This window comes from Coregonus lavaretus (genome assembly GCF_964263955.1).
Source record: "Coregonus lavaretus genome assembly, chromosome: 24".
Classification (NCBI taxonomy): Eukaryota; Metazoa; Chordata; class Actinopteri; order Salmoniformes; family Salmonidae; genus Coregonus; species Coregonus lavaretus.
Window position 1 is genome coordinate 7217475 of NC_140011.1, and position 15727 is coordinate 7233201.

A 15727-nucleotide genomic window follows, 5' to 3' on the forward strand; every position below is an offset into this window, starting at 1 on the left:
TCCCTCGCCCTCCATTTGTCAAATCTGACCAAAACTATATCCTCCTGATTCCTGCTTACAAGCAAAAACTAAAGCAGGAAGCACCAGTGACTCTGTCAATAAAAAAGTGGTCAGATGAAGCAGATGCTAAGCTACAGGACTGTATTGCTAGCACAGACTGGAATATGTTCCGGGATTCTTCAGATGGCATTGAGGAGTACACCACATCAGTCACTGGCTTCATCAATAAGTGCATCGATGACGTCGTCCCTACAGTGACTGTACGTACATACCCCAACCAGAAGCCATGGATTACAGGCAACATCCGCACTGAGCTAAAGGGTAGAGCTGCCGCTTTCAAGGAGCGGGACTCTAACCCGGAAGCTTATAAGAAATCCCCCTATTCCCTCCGACGAACCATCAAAAAGGCAAAGCGTCAATACAGGACTAAGATCGAATCGTACTACACCGGCTCTGTCTCTTGTCAGATGTGGTAGGGATTGCAAACTATTACAGACTACAAAGGGAAGCACAGCCGCGAGCTGCCCAGTGACACGAGCCTACCAGACAAGCTAAATTACTTCTATGCTCGCTTCAAGGCAAGTAACACTGAAACATGCATGAGAGGATCAGCTGTTCCGGACGACTGAGCGATCACTCTCTCCGTAGCCGATGTGAGTAAGACCTTTAAACTAGTCAAATTCACAAGGCGGATTACCAGGACGTGTACTCCGAGCATGCGCTGACCAACTGGCAAGTGTCTTCACTGACATTTACAACCTCTCCCTGTCTGAGTCTGTAATACCAACATGTTTCAAGCAGACCACCATAGTCCCTGTGTGCAAGAACAATAAGGTAACCTGCCTAAATGACTACCGACCTGTAGCACTAACGTCTGTAGCTATGAAGTGCTTTGAAAGGCTGGTCATGGCTCACATCAACACCATTATCCCAGAAAACCTAGACCCACATCAATTTGCATATCGCCCCAACAGAGCCACAGACGATGCAATCTCTATTGCGCTCCACTCTGCCCTTTCACACCTGGACAAAAGGAACACCTATGTGAGAATGCTATTCATTGACTACAGCTCAGCGTTCAACACCATAGTGCCCTCAAAGCTCATCACTAAGGACCCTAGGACGAAACACCTCCCTCTGCAACTGGATCCTGGACTTCCTGATGGACAGCCCCCAGGTGGTAAGGGTAGGTAACAACACATCCGCCATGCTGATCCTCAACACGGGGACCCCTCAGGGGTGCGTGCTCAGTCCCTTCCTGTACTCCCTGTTCACTCATGACTGCATGGCCAGGCACGACTCCAACACCATCATTAACTTTGCCGATGACACAACAGTGGTAGGCCTGATCACCGACAATGACGAGACAGCCTATAGGGAGGAGGTCAGAGACCTGGCCGTGTGGTGCCAGGACAACAACCTCTCCCTCAACGTGATCAAGACAAAGGAGATGATTGTGGACTACAGGAAAAAGAAGAGGACCGAGCACGCCCCCATTCTCATCGACAGGGCTGTATTTGAGCAGGTTGAGAGTTTCAAATTTCTTGGTGTCCACAACACCAACAAACTAACATGGTCCAAGCACAACTAGACAGTCGTGAAGAGGGCACGACAAAACCTATTCCCCCTAAGGAGACTGAAAGGATTTGGCATGAGTCCTCAGATCCTCAAAAAGTTATACAGCTGCACCATCGAAAGCATCCTGACTGGTTGCATCACCACCTGGTATGGCAATTGAATCACAGACAGTGTCACCAGCAAAGCCCCCCCACACCATCACACCTCCTCCTCCATGCTTCACGGTGGGAACCACACATGCAGAGATCATCTGTTCACCTACTCTGCGACTCACAAAGACACGCTGGTTGGAACCAAAAACCTCAAATTTGGACTCATCAGACCAAAGGACATATTTCCACCGGTCTAATGTCCATTGCTCATGTTTCTTGGCCCAAGCAAGTCTCTTCTTCTTATTGGTGTCCTTTAGTAGTGGTTTCTTTGCAGCAATTCGACCATGAAGGCCTGATTCACGCAGTCTCCTCTGAACAGTTAATGTTGAGATGTGTCTGTGACTTGAACTCTGTGAAGCATTTATTTGGGCTGCAATTTCTGAGGCTGGCAACTCTAATGAACTTATCCTTTGCAGCAGAGGTAACTCTGGGTCTTCCATTCCTGTGGTGGTCCTCATGAGAGCCAGTTTCATCATAGCACTTCATGGTTTTTGTGACTGCACTTGAAGAAACGTTCAAAGTTCTTGAAATTTTCCGGATTGACTGACCTTCATGTCTTAAAGTAATAATGGACTGTTGTTTGTCTTTGCTTATTTGAGCTGTTCTTGCCATAATATGGACTTGGTCTTTTACCAAATAGGGCTATCTTCTGTATACTAACCCTTCCTTGTCAACCACTTTGAAAAGAAGGTTGACGACATCCGATCCTCGTTTGTTAAGTCTAATGACACTGCTGGTCCTACTCACACTGCCCTACCCTATGCTTTGACTTCTTTCTCCCCTCTCTCTCCAGATAAAATCCTGCGACTTGTGACTGCAGGCCGCCCAACAACCTGCCCGCTTGACCCCATCCCCTCCTCTCTTCTCCAGACCATCTCCGGTGACCTTCTCCCCTACCTCACCTCGCTGATCAACTCATCCTTGACCGCTGGCCATGTCCCTTCCGTCTTCAAGAGAGCGAGAGTTGCTCCCCTTCTCAAAAAACCAACACTCGATCCCACTGATGTCAACAACTACAGACCAGTATCCCTTCTTTCTTTTCTTTCCAAAACTATTGAGCGTGCCGTCTTTAGCCAACTCTCTTGCTATCTCTCTCAGAATGACCTTCTTGATCCAAACCAGTCAGGTTTCAGGACTGGTCATTCAACTGAGACTGCTCTTCTCTGTGTCACGGAGGCTCTCCGCACTGCTAAAGCTAACTCTCTCTCCTCTGCTCTTGTCCTTCTAGACCTGTCTGCTGCCTTTGATACTGTGAACCATCAGATCCTCCTCTCCACCCTCTCCGAGCTGGGCATCTCCGGCGCGGCTCACTCCTGGATTGCGTCCTACCTGACCGGTCGCTCCTACCAAGTGGCGTGGGGCGAGAAGCTGTCTCTGCACCACGTGCTCTCACCACTGGTGTCCCCCAGGGCTCAGTTCTAGGCCCTCTCCTTTTCTCCCTATACACCAAGTCACTTGGCTCTGTCATATCCTCACATGGCCTCTCCTATCATTGCTACGCTGACGATACACAACTAATCTTCTCCTTTCCCCCTTCTAATAACCAGGTGGCGAATCGCATCTCTGCATGTCTGGCAGACATATCAGTATGGATGGCGGATCACCACCTCAAGCTGAACCCTGGCAAGACGGAGCTGCTCTTCCTCCCGGGGAAGGACTGCCCGTTCCATGATCTCGCCATCACGGTTGACAACTCCGTTGTGTCCTCCTCCCATAGTGCGAAGAGCCTTGGCGTGACCCTGGACAACACCCTGTCGTTCTCCGCTAACATCAAGGCGGTGACCCGCTCCTGCAGGTTCATGCTCTACAACATTCGGAGAGTACGACCCTGCCTTACACAGGAAGCGGCACAGGTCCTAATCCAGGCACTTGTCATCTCCCGTCTGGATTACTGCAACTCGCTGTTGGCTGGCCTCCCTGCCTGTGCCATTAAACCCCTACAACTCATCCAGAACGCCGCAGCCCGTCTGGTGTTCAACCTTCCCAAGTTCTCTCACGTCACCCCCCTCCTCCGCACACTCCACTGGCTTCCAGTTGAAGCTCGCATCCGTTACAAGACCCTGGTGCTTGCCTATGGAGCAGTGAGGGGAACGGCACCTCTGTACCTTCGGGCTCTGATCAGTCCCTACACCCAAACGAGGGCATTGCATTCATCCACCTCTGGCCTGCTGGCTCCCCTTCCTCTGCGGAAGCACAGTTCCCGCTCAGCCCAGTCAAAACTGTTCGCTGCTCTGGCACCCCAATGGTGGAACAAGCTCCCTCACGACACCAGGACAGCGGAGTCACTCACCACCTTCCGGAGACATTTGAAACCCCACCTCTTTAAGGAATACCTGGGATACGATAAAGTAATCCTTCTACCCCCCCACCCCAAAAAAATGTGTAAAGTGGTTATCCCACTGGCTATAGGGTGAATGCACCAATTTGTGAGTCGCTCTGGATAAGAGCGTCTGCTAAATTACGTAAATGTGCCCTTGAGCAAGGCACTTAACCCTAATTGCTCCTGTAAGTCGCTCTGGATAAGAGCGTCTGCTAAATGACTAAAATGTAAATGTTGTCACAACAAAACTGATTGGCACAAACCCATCAAGAAGGAAAGAAATTCCACAAATTAACTTTTAACAAGGCACACCCGTTCATTGAAATGCATTCCAGGTGATTACCTCATGAAGCTGGTTGAGAGAATGCCAACAGTGTGCAAAGCTGTCATCAAGGCAAAGGGTGGCTACTTTGAAGAATCTCAAATATAACATATTTAGATTTGTTTAACACTTTTTTGGTTACTACATGATTCCATGTGTTATTTCATAGTTTTGATGTCTGTACTATTATGTGTGTCCAAACATTTGACTGGTACTGTATGTAAATGTGATATTCCGTTTTTTATTTTTAATAAACGTGCTAAAATTTCTAAAAACCTGTTTTTGCTTTGTCATTATGGGGTATTGTGTGTAGATTGAAAAAAACGATTTAATCAATTTTAGAATAAGGCTGTAACGCAATTGTTTTTGGAAAAAGTCAAGGGGTCTGAATACTTTCCGAATGCACTGTATCTAACGTATGTGTCAAACTGTATGCGTTGACGACTTGACAGAAATGGTAGCAGAAGGTGAATTTTGAACATTTGTTGCACACATATTCAGATGATGCTGCGTACCATTTTGCGCAATGACGTTGTCGGTGTGATCAAAGTGTAAAGAAGATTGTGTGTCACTTTCGCAAGTCAGGGGACAGTGATGACAAGCTACAGGGGTAGACTACGTGAAGCAACAGTTTGGGAAAGAGCTCAAAAAGAAATTGGACTGCCGCACGCGGTGGAACAGTCTAGCAGATCTGTAGATGGTGTGTAGCAGTGGCGGCTCCTGAAAAAATTCTCAGGGGGGGCAATTTTTCTGATGATTTAGGTGACCTACACACATTTAAAAAAAGATATGTCCAGCAACAACATGAAGACAGGGGCAGCATATAAGTCAATACCAGAAGCATTTATTGACTGATCTCAAAAGTGTTGGCTTACCAGGGTTGGTGGAGCCCTCAGTTTCATCTTTGCCTCGCAAAGCTAACTCAAACACTCCGCAAAACTTCACACACTGGATTAGCCGGCTGAGGATGTGGCGGTTCTTGCTAATGTCGTAGTAAATATATTTGTTATAGTGAATATGGAATATGATATGTTGAGTAAAATGTTGTGCTAAGATCTATTTAGGTCAGGAGCTGCTTATAAGTTCTGTTCCTATCCAATAACAATGGACAAAAGGGTCCTATCTTGTCAGCCTTGTCAGCAGGTGGCCAAGGACAACACCCACGCCATAGGCCTCTCAGTTCTTCCAACTCACGAGTTCTTGCTCTGAGGACACACACACACACACACACACAAACACACACACACACACATCATCACTGTTAAACACACACACACACACACACACACACAAAAATCCCCTCTCTTAGGCTGAACATTTGAAGACAGAGAACCCGACTCAGAGCCAATGCAACAGTGACAGTAGCCTGGAGGGGACCTCGCCCAACTCATCAGGACCAATCAGAAGATCAGAACTACTAGATTCAACCTACTTCATTTATTGCATAAAATGTCTGCACACAATGTTTCGGGGCTCTCTTCAGATAATAATAATAATAATAATAATATGCCATTTAGCAGACGCTTTTATCCAAAGCGACTTACAGTCATGCGTGCATACATTTTTGTGTATGGGTGGTCCCGGGGATCGAACCCACTACCTTGGCGTTACAAGCGCCGTGCTCTACCAGCTGAGCTACAGAAAGTGGATACTCATGGATGCGCATCGCAATTGTAAAATGTCAACACAATTGGAGACACCACGTCATTTTTGGAGACATGTTATTGACAGTAAACTATTGTAGATGCGACTGCTAACTAAATAAAACATTTTAGCTGGCTAGCTAATCATCTTAGCTAAATGTGGGGCAAACAATTCAGTTATTTACCGTTAATTTGAGGGATTGGGGTGAAAGAAATCGAGTTACATAGTGATACTTTACGATATACTGTATTGACAATATCGCAATATTTTAGCGCTAGTTGGCTGTACCTGCACCAAAACACCATTATTGTTCCTTCATAGCTTGTTCTCAATCTTTTCACATTGGGAGCCAATTTGTTTTCAGCACTTTTATTTCCATGACTGATCAAAACTCGTTCTCATGGCTTTCTGATCCCTCTGCAACAGACATATGGTGCGCAATAAAATCACAGTATCGAATCGCAATACGTATAGAATCATGAGACTCGCAATGCATATATCTTATCGTGAGGTTCCTGGCAATTCCCAGCCCAAGTTCATTTGCCACAACAAATCTCTTCGCTAGCAAACGCGATGTCTTCTCCAAAACGGCAATGTGTCTCCAGCAATGTTTACTTTTTTGACGTTCTATGGCATCTCCACTTTCCAAGCATATATGACCACATGTAATATTTTGGTAAGTGATGCAAATAGTGAACTATGTAGGGCCAGGATGTAAAATATATGTAGCTGCAGCAATTTCTCTTATCTGATATGGTAAGTAATGGGGCTTAATGTATAGCTCCCTAAGAGTTTGACGAACGGGTCCGTGCACGCGATTCCAGATATCTTTACCTCTGAATAAACTGCATTTATTATACCATATCCACCCTGTCCAAAGTCTCTACTTGGTCTCAGTTCTCCAGTAAACTTGTAATTATCAACACTAACCTCATCGTTGTGGCGGCGGACAGCTAGCCTGTATCCCTCATCCAGTTGAGTGGCAATGTTATTTTTTCGTTCGTACCAATTTTTGGAAAATCCTCGGGTGTAGGACTTTCCGCCTTTAGTAGAAACCTGTTGAATTATTAAATTTGGTCTGGGAGGTCCTAATTGTTTCGTTGCCAATTTATCTTCATTTGTTCACCGACAAAAAGGAACTTCTTTCAAAGACACAATCGAGTTGCACTGAAGCCTAGCCATTTTGACAGTAATAGTGAATTGATTGACGCTGCTACCCGCTATTTTCTTAGTTACGTTCATGGTTACGTTACGTATGACGAAAGCGCGTAAGTGCAAGCCCTCAGACACCCATAGAGATTGTATTGAAAGCTCTGAAATTTGAAAAAAATAGATTTTACATGGGAGTCTATGACAGACTTCTGGGCGATTTTCAACCTGACTGAAATCGCCCCAAAAGGGGGGGGAGCCATTTGAAGCACGACTTTAGCCTGATTGGACATTTAGTGGCAGTGTGGCACTGTGGCAGATCAGACGTCTAGATTAGAACACTGATAACTACTGTTGCCGTGATATAATTGATTAGAAAAAAAATCCCTTCCTTTTCCCGTTTGGCAGTGCGTCGCCCATATCGCCCTATTGAACACACCGCCCCTGGTGTGTAGCACAATGCTGTTTGCAATGGTAGGAGAACCGTTGCTCGCAGCCATTTCTGCTAGAATTTCATCCAGTGCTTGCGTCGGCTTGAGGTAAGATTGCATCATTCTAGGATGTTTTGCTGCTAAAGCCCCCCCCGTACGCATTTGCTGAAGCCCCCTCTCTGGCATTCGTTTTAGTGAAGCTCTGCTACACAGCCGACATTTATTTGATGAATAAAAGTAGGTAGGCCTACCATACCGGTAGCTCAAAAGTTGGGAGCCACTTTTGTTACCGTAGGCCTACTAACTGCATTTCAAGGTCGCGTGTACAGTTTCAACACAAACAATCTGCATAAACAATAGACTACAGTAAATATGATAGAATATTACAACAGCGCAGACACCCACAAACACACACTGAGACATTGCACGTAAATGCTCCATTTCACGTCATGCTGTTCATATAAATAATGTATTATAATATACCGGTTTCTCGCTGGTATTTATCCCGGGAAACAGGAGTGGGTTTGGGCGGGATATCTCTGTAAATCTCGGTAACCCGGTTCCTGCTATTAAAGAGTACACACTATTTGTATATGTACACATAGATCTAGATCTGGACATTGTTTACTGTACACACAGATGCATACACAACATTTATTGTAAATAGCCTATGTAAACATAATGGTGAAAAGTAATCAAAACAACCGTTTCACCACCTCTCTTGGCCAAGTTAACAGACACTCCAATATCTATACAGAAATCTACCGTGGACAGATGGAGGCCCAAAAACACATTTAAATGTGAGCTACCCTTTTCACACTACAGAGAAAAACCAAGGCAAGCTGTACTGCGCTGGCCTGGTTATGCATCCATCATAGTTACTGGAACTGTGCTGGAAAAGACAATGTGAAATGAAAACATCAGAGCCAGCACAGTATGGTTCAGTTTGGCTCTGTTATTGTAAATCAGGCAAGAGTGAGTGAGAAAATGATGGAGAGATCAAGAGAGTGAGGGAACGAGAGAGTGAGATATGGAGAGAGCGAGAGAGAAAGAGTGGAGGAGCTGATTCCAGGAAAGCGAGTGATGACCTAACGCAGATCCGGCCAGGCCAGGCTAGTTAGCATTGGCTAACGAAACTACCTCTAACTTCCTTCATACGGGACACAGAGACATAAAAATGGTATCCACGATTTCGTCGGACTCTGGGGAAGTAGGTAAAGGGCCTCATTGCCAAAATCGTGAAGTATCCCTTTAAAGCCAGACAATCAGGGAATATCAAACATTCCCAAAACAATGGATAGAGGACTATCTTTAGCAAATTTTGACGACAAGGAAATAGAACACATTTCCAGTGCAGCCCTGCAGACCGAATGTGGCCCTAGGTGTAAAATGAGTTTGACACCCCTAACCTAACTGGACACCCGATGCCGTGCGTCGTCCGCTAGCTGAGAGAGCAAGAGCGAGAGCGAGCTGACTGGGCACTGGCCTGCATTATATTGATTAAACATTATGTCATATTTATTGGCCTGGTTGGACTGGCCCGAGCCAGCACAGTCTGTCAGACTACCTGCATGACACGCACAGAGGGACACACACACACACACTGGAACACAAACATAAAGCACAACACACGCTGGAACAACACACACACACACAGTGGAATATACAAACACGTGAACGAAGCCACACGAGCGCAGACACACAGACACACACTAGTTAGGCTATTAGCATGGGTTAAGAGCACTACTCACAACAACAGATCAATAGTACAACAAAGAGCGAGAGAGACTGAGGAAATAGTTTCACCTTGATCTGAGAGGAGAGAATGACATGGCATGAAAAGCCCAGCAGTCTGTGTCCTCTAGGAGCACTCAACAAGCCAATACAGATCAACAGAGAAATCAACGGAAATGAATCCAGTGTGTGTGTTGCGCACCACAACAACATAAACACAGAATCAGATCGTAACAGATAAACCTGTGTGAGCTAGAAGCACCAGGCTTCTTGTTCTTCTCTTTTAAAAATTCAAAAAGGCGTCCCATCTTACCTTGCCTTCAATCCTCCAAACTCTGAGCTCTGTAGGTCCCCTTAGTCACGCTAACCTACTTAGCCTTACTGACGTTAGCCCTTGTTGGCTGAATGTAAATGGGCTGTATTAGCCTAACTGAAGCAAAGTATATTAGCCTTATTACAGTAGATGCTAGCCTATGCTAACCTGACTAAAGCTAGCTCTGTTCGCCCCGCTGGTGTTAGCTGCAGACTCCAGGCAGGCAGGGGGGTGTACTGTGAGCCTCACAGGCTGCTCCCCATACTGATGAGAGTGATGGAGAGAATAATGGAGGGCGAGGGAGGGAAGGATGGAGCATCGCATCACTCTGCTCCAGCCCTCAGTCCCAATCAAAGTGGATGGCCCCCTTTCTTTCTCTCCCGCTCTCCTTCACACACACACCATCTCTCCCACACACACACACACACACAGCAGACAAGGAGCCGAGAATAGTCACACCAGCCTGTCCCTGGACCGCAGAGATGCTCTCAGTGCGTGTGTCCGTGCCAGAGAGGGAGTCAATGTGCAGTGTGTGTGTGTGTGTGCATCACGTGCTCACTGCGTCAGGTGGCTCCCGTCCCACACACACAGTCAAGGACACACACTAACATCCTGACTCATCCCAGCCATAACTACATACCTCTATCTCCCCCTCTCTCTCTGCACCAGTCATATTGTCCTGACTCTAACCTCAGCTCTGTCTCTAGAGAGGAGAAAATCCATCGCCTGACCAGGGAAGCAGAACCATAGAAATGGAATACATAGAACAGAAACGCTTCTCCTTCCACCTCATTTATCACCACTCACCAATAACATTGTAAAGCAACATAAATCACTGGTTAGTTGCCTATAGCGGCACTAAGCAAGACAGGATACCCTGGCCTCCTAGCAACAACACCATCGGCGAGCAAATAAGAAAGCATTGTTTTCAATGGGGATGGATGCTCTAGTCATTGTGTTTCTATGTGCAGCTCAGTGGAAGGCCAAAGTCGTTGTTCAGGAGAGCAGAAGGGCGAGCAGAAGGGCGAAACACAGGGCCTTGCACAGACCTTTCAGGGGGCAGGTGCTCAAAATGAAAAAAAAGGCATCCCCCCCTTGACCCACATATTGCACAATATGAGGAGGAGATTATATTCCTAAGAAAGCTTTCCAATTTCACTGATTCACCCAATGATGCGCTGCTCACTCGTTGGCGATGGCCGTTGCGCTCGTGCCATAAGCCTACCTTTCTCTTGTTCTACTTTGTAAAACAATGTTCACTCAATAGGCCTATTTGGAAGTTGATAGAATATTTCGGTAGTCTACAGCAGACAGATTAGTCTTCTCTTTTTAGCGGGAGCCATTTGCTTTCCAACCTGTGTTTTACCGTGATTGTATTTGAAATATTGCGAAAGGCCTGTTTTGTCTGCATGCTGTTCACTGACAGAGTTAACCGCACGTTCCCGACTGTACCTATGCCTTGTTATTGGGCTACACACAATCCACAGCTCGGCTATTTGTTTAAAGAAGCTATCGATCCTCTGTGGCTAAAGTATAGGCCTACGTATGGTGTAGTAGGCTATTCTGAATTATAGAATTACTGCTGCCTGTTCAATAACTTCAGCAAATGTATTTCAATTTATCAGAGGTACTGCAGCACCTCCAGCACCTTTCCCACGGCTATGATTCAATAAGGAAATACATGATGAAGTGCTGCTGCCCGTAGGCTATCAGCCAACCAGACCAAATATTGATGATGTAAATCAAGAGTTATGCTGCTGTGGCAGTACTGTTGATATTTAATCTAGGTAGCTTGCTACACACACTCAACTAGTGACCGCATTTCAAGCCATGCATGTTTGGATCCCGGGCACGCGCAATCTCTGTACAGGGACTGGCAAAAAGGCACAACCAGGCGCACAACAGGTGGGGGGTGACGAACTTTACGACGTTACGACAACTTGGGGGCCGTGGTTTCAGAACAACAATTGCAAAAACTGGACACAAAAAATACAAAATATATATCACCATCCAAAAGTGCACTTGGCAACTGGGAGGGCAAAGGGGCAGGTGCTCGGGCACAGGTAGACCTCTATCTGTGAAAAACAGCAGGAGCACGGGGAAAAGCACAGAAACCGGTGTATTACACACAGTTACACAAGCTGGTCTTCTGCTTTTACACAGTCCACCACACACTAAAACAAATGAGACACTTTCACGCAGGCTGTGAAAGAAAGCACTTTAGGCACTATACACTAACATAAGATAGATCTCAAGGCTAAATTGGCTAACTTAAAAAGAGCCCCCTCAGGCGGTGTCTAAAAACTTCACTAGCTGTCAAGTCCTTGCTTCCTCCGTCCTCGTTTCCTCAATTCCTCGGAAGGTCAATTAGATGACGTCCGAGGGAGGGACCTTGGATTCTCTCCTCCAATGAGTTTTTGAGAGGAACTGAGGAAACAAGGATTTGACAACTAGTGACATTTTCAGACAACCTTATGCAACTCATTAGCCTACACCGTGACCAAGCCACAAGCAAGCACAACTACCAGTTAACAAAGTGCTATTCATCGGTCATGTGCTGCTCTAGATAGTCTAAGGCTCTGTCCCAAATGGCACCCCATTCACTACACTGCACTACTTTTGACCAGGGCCCATTGGGATGGAGCCTAGAGGACTGCAACCAATGTTCCTTCTAAGCTGAGCAGGTGCGCAGTAGCCCCGAGACTGCCGCGGAAGTTACCCTAGGACTGCCAAGCAGAAGACATATCAGTCCATGGAGAGAAGCACGAGATTGAACTTCACTCAACTTTCTAGAGTTTTCCCTGTTAGTTAACACTATCAACGTTTCCCTTTACTGTGGCAATTGTGATCGAAATCAACGCAGTATTAGCCACTTTCCATTGTTGTGCCATTCATCCACCGCCATCAGCTCATGTTTCATCATGATAATGCACGGCCCCATGTCGCAAGGATCTGTACACGATTCCTGGAAGCTGAAAATGTCCCAGTTCTTCAATGGCCTGCATACTCACCAGACATGTCACCCATTGAGCATGTTTAGGATTCTCTGGATCTACGTATACGACAGCGTGTTCCAGTTCCCGTCAATATCAAGCAACTTTGCACAGCCAGTAGAAGAGGAGTGTGACTACATTCCACAGGCCACTATAAACAACCTGATCAACCTTATGCGAAGGAGATGTGTTGCGCTGCATGAGGCAAATGGTGGTCACACCAGATACCGACTGGTTTTCTGATCCACACCCCACCTTTTTTTAAAGGTACAGTATCTGTGACCAACAGATGCAAATCCATAGATTAGGGCCTAATTAATTTATTTCAATTGACAGATTTTCTGATATTAACTGTTATTCAGTCAAATCTTTGAAACTGTTGCATGTTGCGTTTATATATTTCGTTCAGTATACAGTTGAAGTCGGAAGTTGACATACACTTAGGTTGGAGTCATTAAAACTTGTTTTTCAACCACTCCACAAATGTCTTGTTAACAAACTATAGTTTTGGCAAGTTGGTGACAAGTAATTTTTCAAACAATTGTTTACAGACAGATTATTTCACTTATAATTCACTGTATCACAATTACAGTGGGTCAGAAGTTTACTTACACTAAGTTGACTGTGCCTTTAAACAGCTTGGAAAATTCCAGCAAGTGATGTCATGGCTTTAGAAGCTTCTGATAGGCTAACTGACATAATTTGAGTAAATTGGAGGTGTACCTGTGGATGTATTTCAAGGCCTACCTTCAAACTCAGTGCCTCTTTGCTTGACATCATGGGAAAATTAAAAGAAATCAGCCAAGACCCCAGAAAAAGAATTGTAGACTGGTTAATCCTTGGGAGCAATTTCCAAACGCCTGAAGGTACCACGTTCATCTGTACAAACAATAGTACGCAAGTATAAACACCATGGGAGCACGCAGCCGTCATACCGCTCAGGAAGGAGACGCATTCTGTCTCCTTCCAGAACAACAGCAAAGGACCTCATGAAGATGCTGGATGAAACAGGTACAAAAGTATCTATATCTACAGTAAAACAAGTCCTATATCGACATAACCTGAAAGACCGCTCAGCAAGGATGAAGCCACTGCTCAAAAACCGCCATTTAAATGCCAGACCGATTTGCAACTGCACATGGGGACAAAGATCGTACTTTTTGGAGAAATGTCCTCTGGTCTGATGAAACAAAAACATAACTGTTTGCCCATAATGACCATTGTTATGTTTGGAGGAAAAAGGGGGGGGGGGGGGGTCGCTTGCAAGCCGAAGAACACCATCCCAACCGTGAAGCACGGGGGTGGCAGCATCATGCTGTGGGGGTGCTTTGCTGCAGGAGGGACTGGTGCACTTCACAAAATAGATGGCATCATGAGGAAGGAAAATTATGTGGATATATTGAAGCAACATCTCAAGACATCAGTCAGGAATATAAAGCTTGGTCGCAAATGGGTCTTCCAAATGGACAATGACCCCAAGCATACTTCCAAAGTTGTGGCAAAATGGCTTAAGGACAACAAAGTCAAGGTATTGGAGTGGCCATCACAAAGCCCTGACCTCAATCCTATAGAACATTTGTGGGCAGAACTGAAAAAGCGTGTGCGAGCAAGGAGGCCTACAAACCTGACTCAGTTACACCAGCTCTGTCAGGAGGACTGGGCCAAAATTCACCCAACTTATTGTGGGAAGGCTACCCGAAACGTTTGACCCAGGTTAAACAATTTAAAGGCAATGCTACCAAATACTAATTGTGTGTATGTAAACTTCTGACCCACTGGGAATGTGATGAAAGAAATAAAAGCTGAAATAAATATCTCTCTACTATTATTCTGACATTTCACATTCTTAAAATAAAGTGGTGACTGACCTAAGACAGGGAATTTTTACTAGGATTAAATGTCAGGAATTGCAAAAAACTGAGTTTAAATGTATTTGGCTAAGGTGTATGTAAACCTCCGACTTCAACTGTATATGCAAATAGACCATTGCCATATATGGATCTGTGCCTTTTACTTTGATCTGGACTGTGTTAACAGCATGAGCGGTCGTGAGTAGATGCGCTTGTTTTGAGATCAAAGCGAGAGCTGCATGTAGCCACGTGTGCACATTTTGTTCATATCCTCTGCTAGTTAGTGAGTTATTAGCCCAGTTATAGATAATTTGTAGTCAGCAATGGGGAGTGATTGCTTCCTACAAGAGCACAAAACGTGTACATTTCTAGACATCTTTGAAAAGCAAGACAGGTAAAGAGCTTTGTCTTAAAAGGGGCAGTGTTGTGTTTTGAGACAGGCTTGAATAAACTAAGTAGCTAATAGGTAGAGGGTAGCATAATTTGTCTGATTCTCTGTAAATCGTATGAGAATAATAATGCATTTTATTGGTAAAGGGGTTTCTTGCATCAAACAACAACAACATTTTCAGTCACCTCCTTGTCTGAAGGACAAGTGGATAAACAGGTTAATGTTAAGCGCTGCATGTTTTTTTCAAAGGTCTCATGGAATGTAGTCCTACATGGAACACCACATATTGGCTGCTGCTGTAGGCTGAATAATAGAACAGCTATGTCTATGTAAACATGTTATGGGATGCATTATCACCATTGTTTTTTATGGTAGGCCACTCTGGTAGGCCTACATTATGATCAAATCGCCACTGTAGCCTACTTGGCCACTGTTAAAACTGTAACTTAAAGTGGGTACAGCCTCAGTGTTCACAGTAGGAAGTTGCACAGAATTTTCACAACATTACAATTTGCGCTCAGCAGACCTGACATTTGCTCAGTGGCAATTTTTTGAGGGAACATTGACGGCAACTTTTGTAACACACCCTCCGTCTTGCTTCTTCTTCAGAGTTGTTCTCTAAATGCATATTACTTCGGTTCAGTAAGCACTCCAAGTTGAAATAGTTTAGAGACCTTGTCTGACATTCTTTCTAAGTGACCTTAAAGTTCAGAGTGAACATAAACTGGGATACCTTCCAAGCATCATTCACCACAGAGCTCAATATGCCCCCAGGTCTGAGTTAGGCTGACGTCTACCAACTACACAACAGCAACAAACACCAGGCTGTGAATACTCTAGTGTGTTCTTC

General features: G+C 45.2%; 1 protein-coding gene across 1 annotated transcript in view; it reads right to left on the reverse strand.

Annotated features, from left to right (window-relative positions):
* LOC311100270 (zinc finger FYVE domain-containing protein 16-like) overlaps positions 1 to 15727 on the reverse strand; it is a 50683-nt gene that overhangs the window by 18242 nt on the left and 16714 nt on the right. The window lies entirely within an intron of this gene.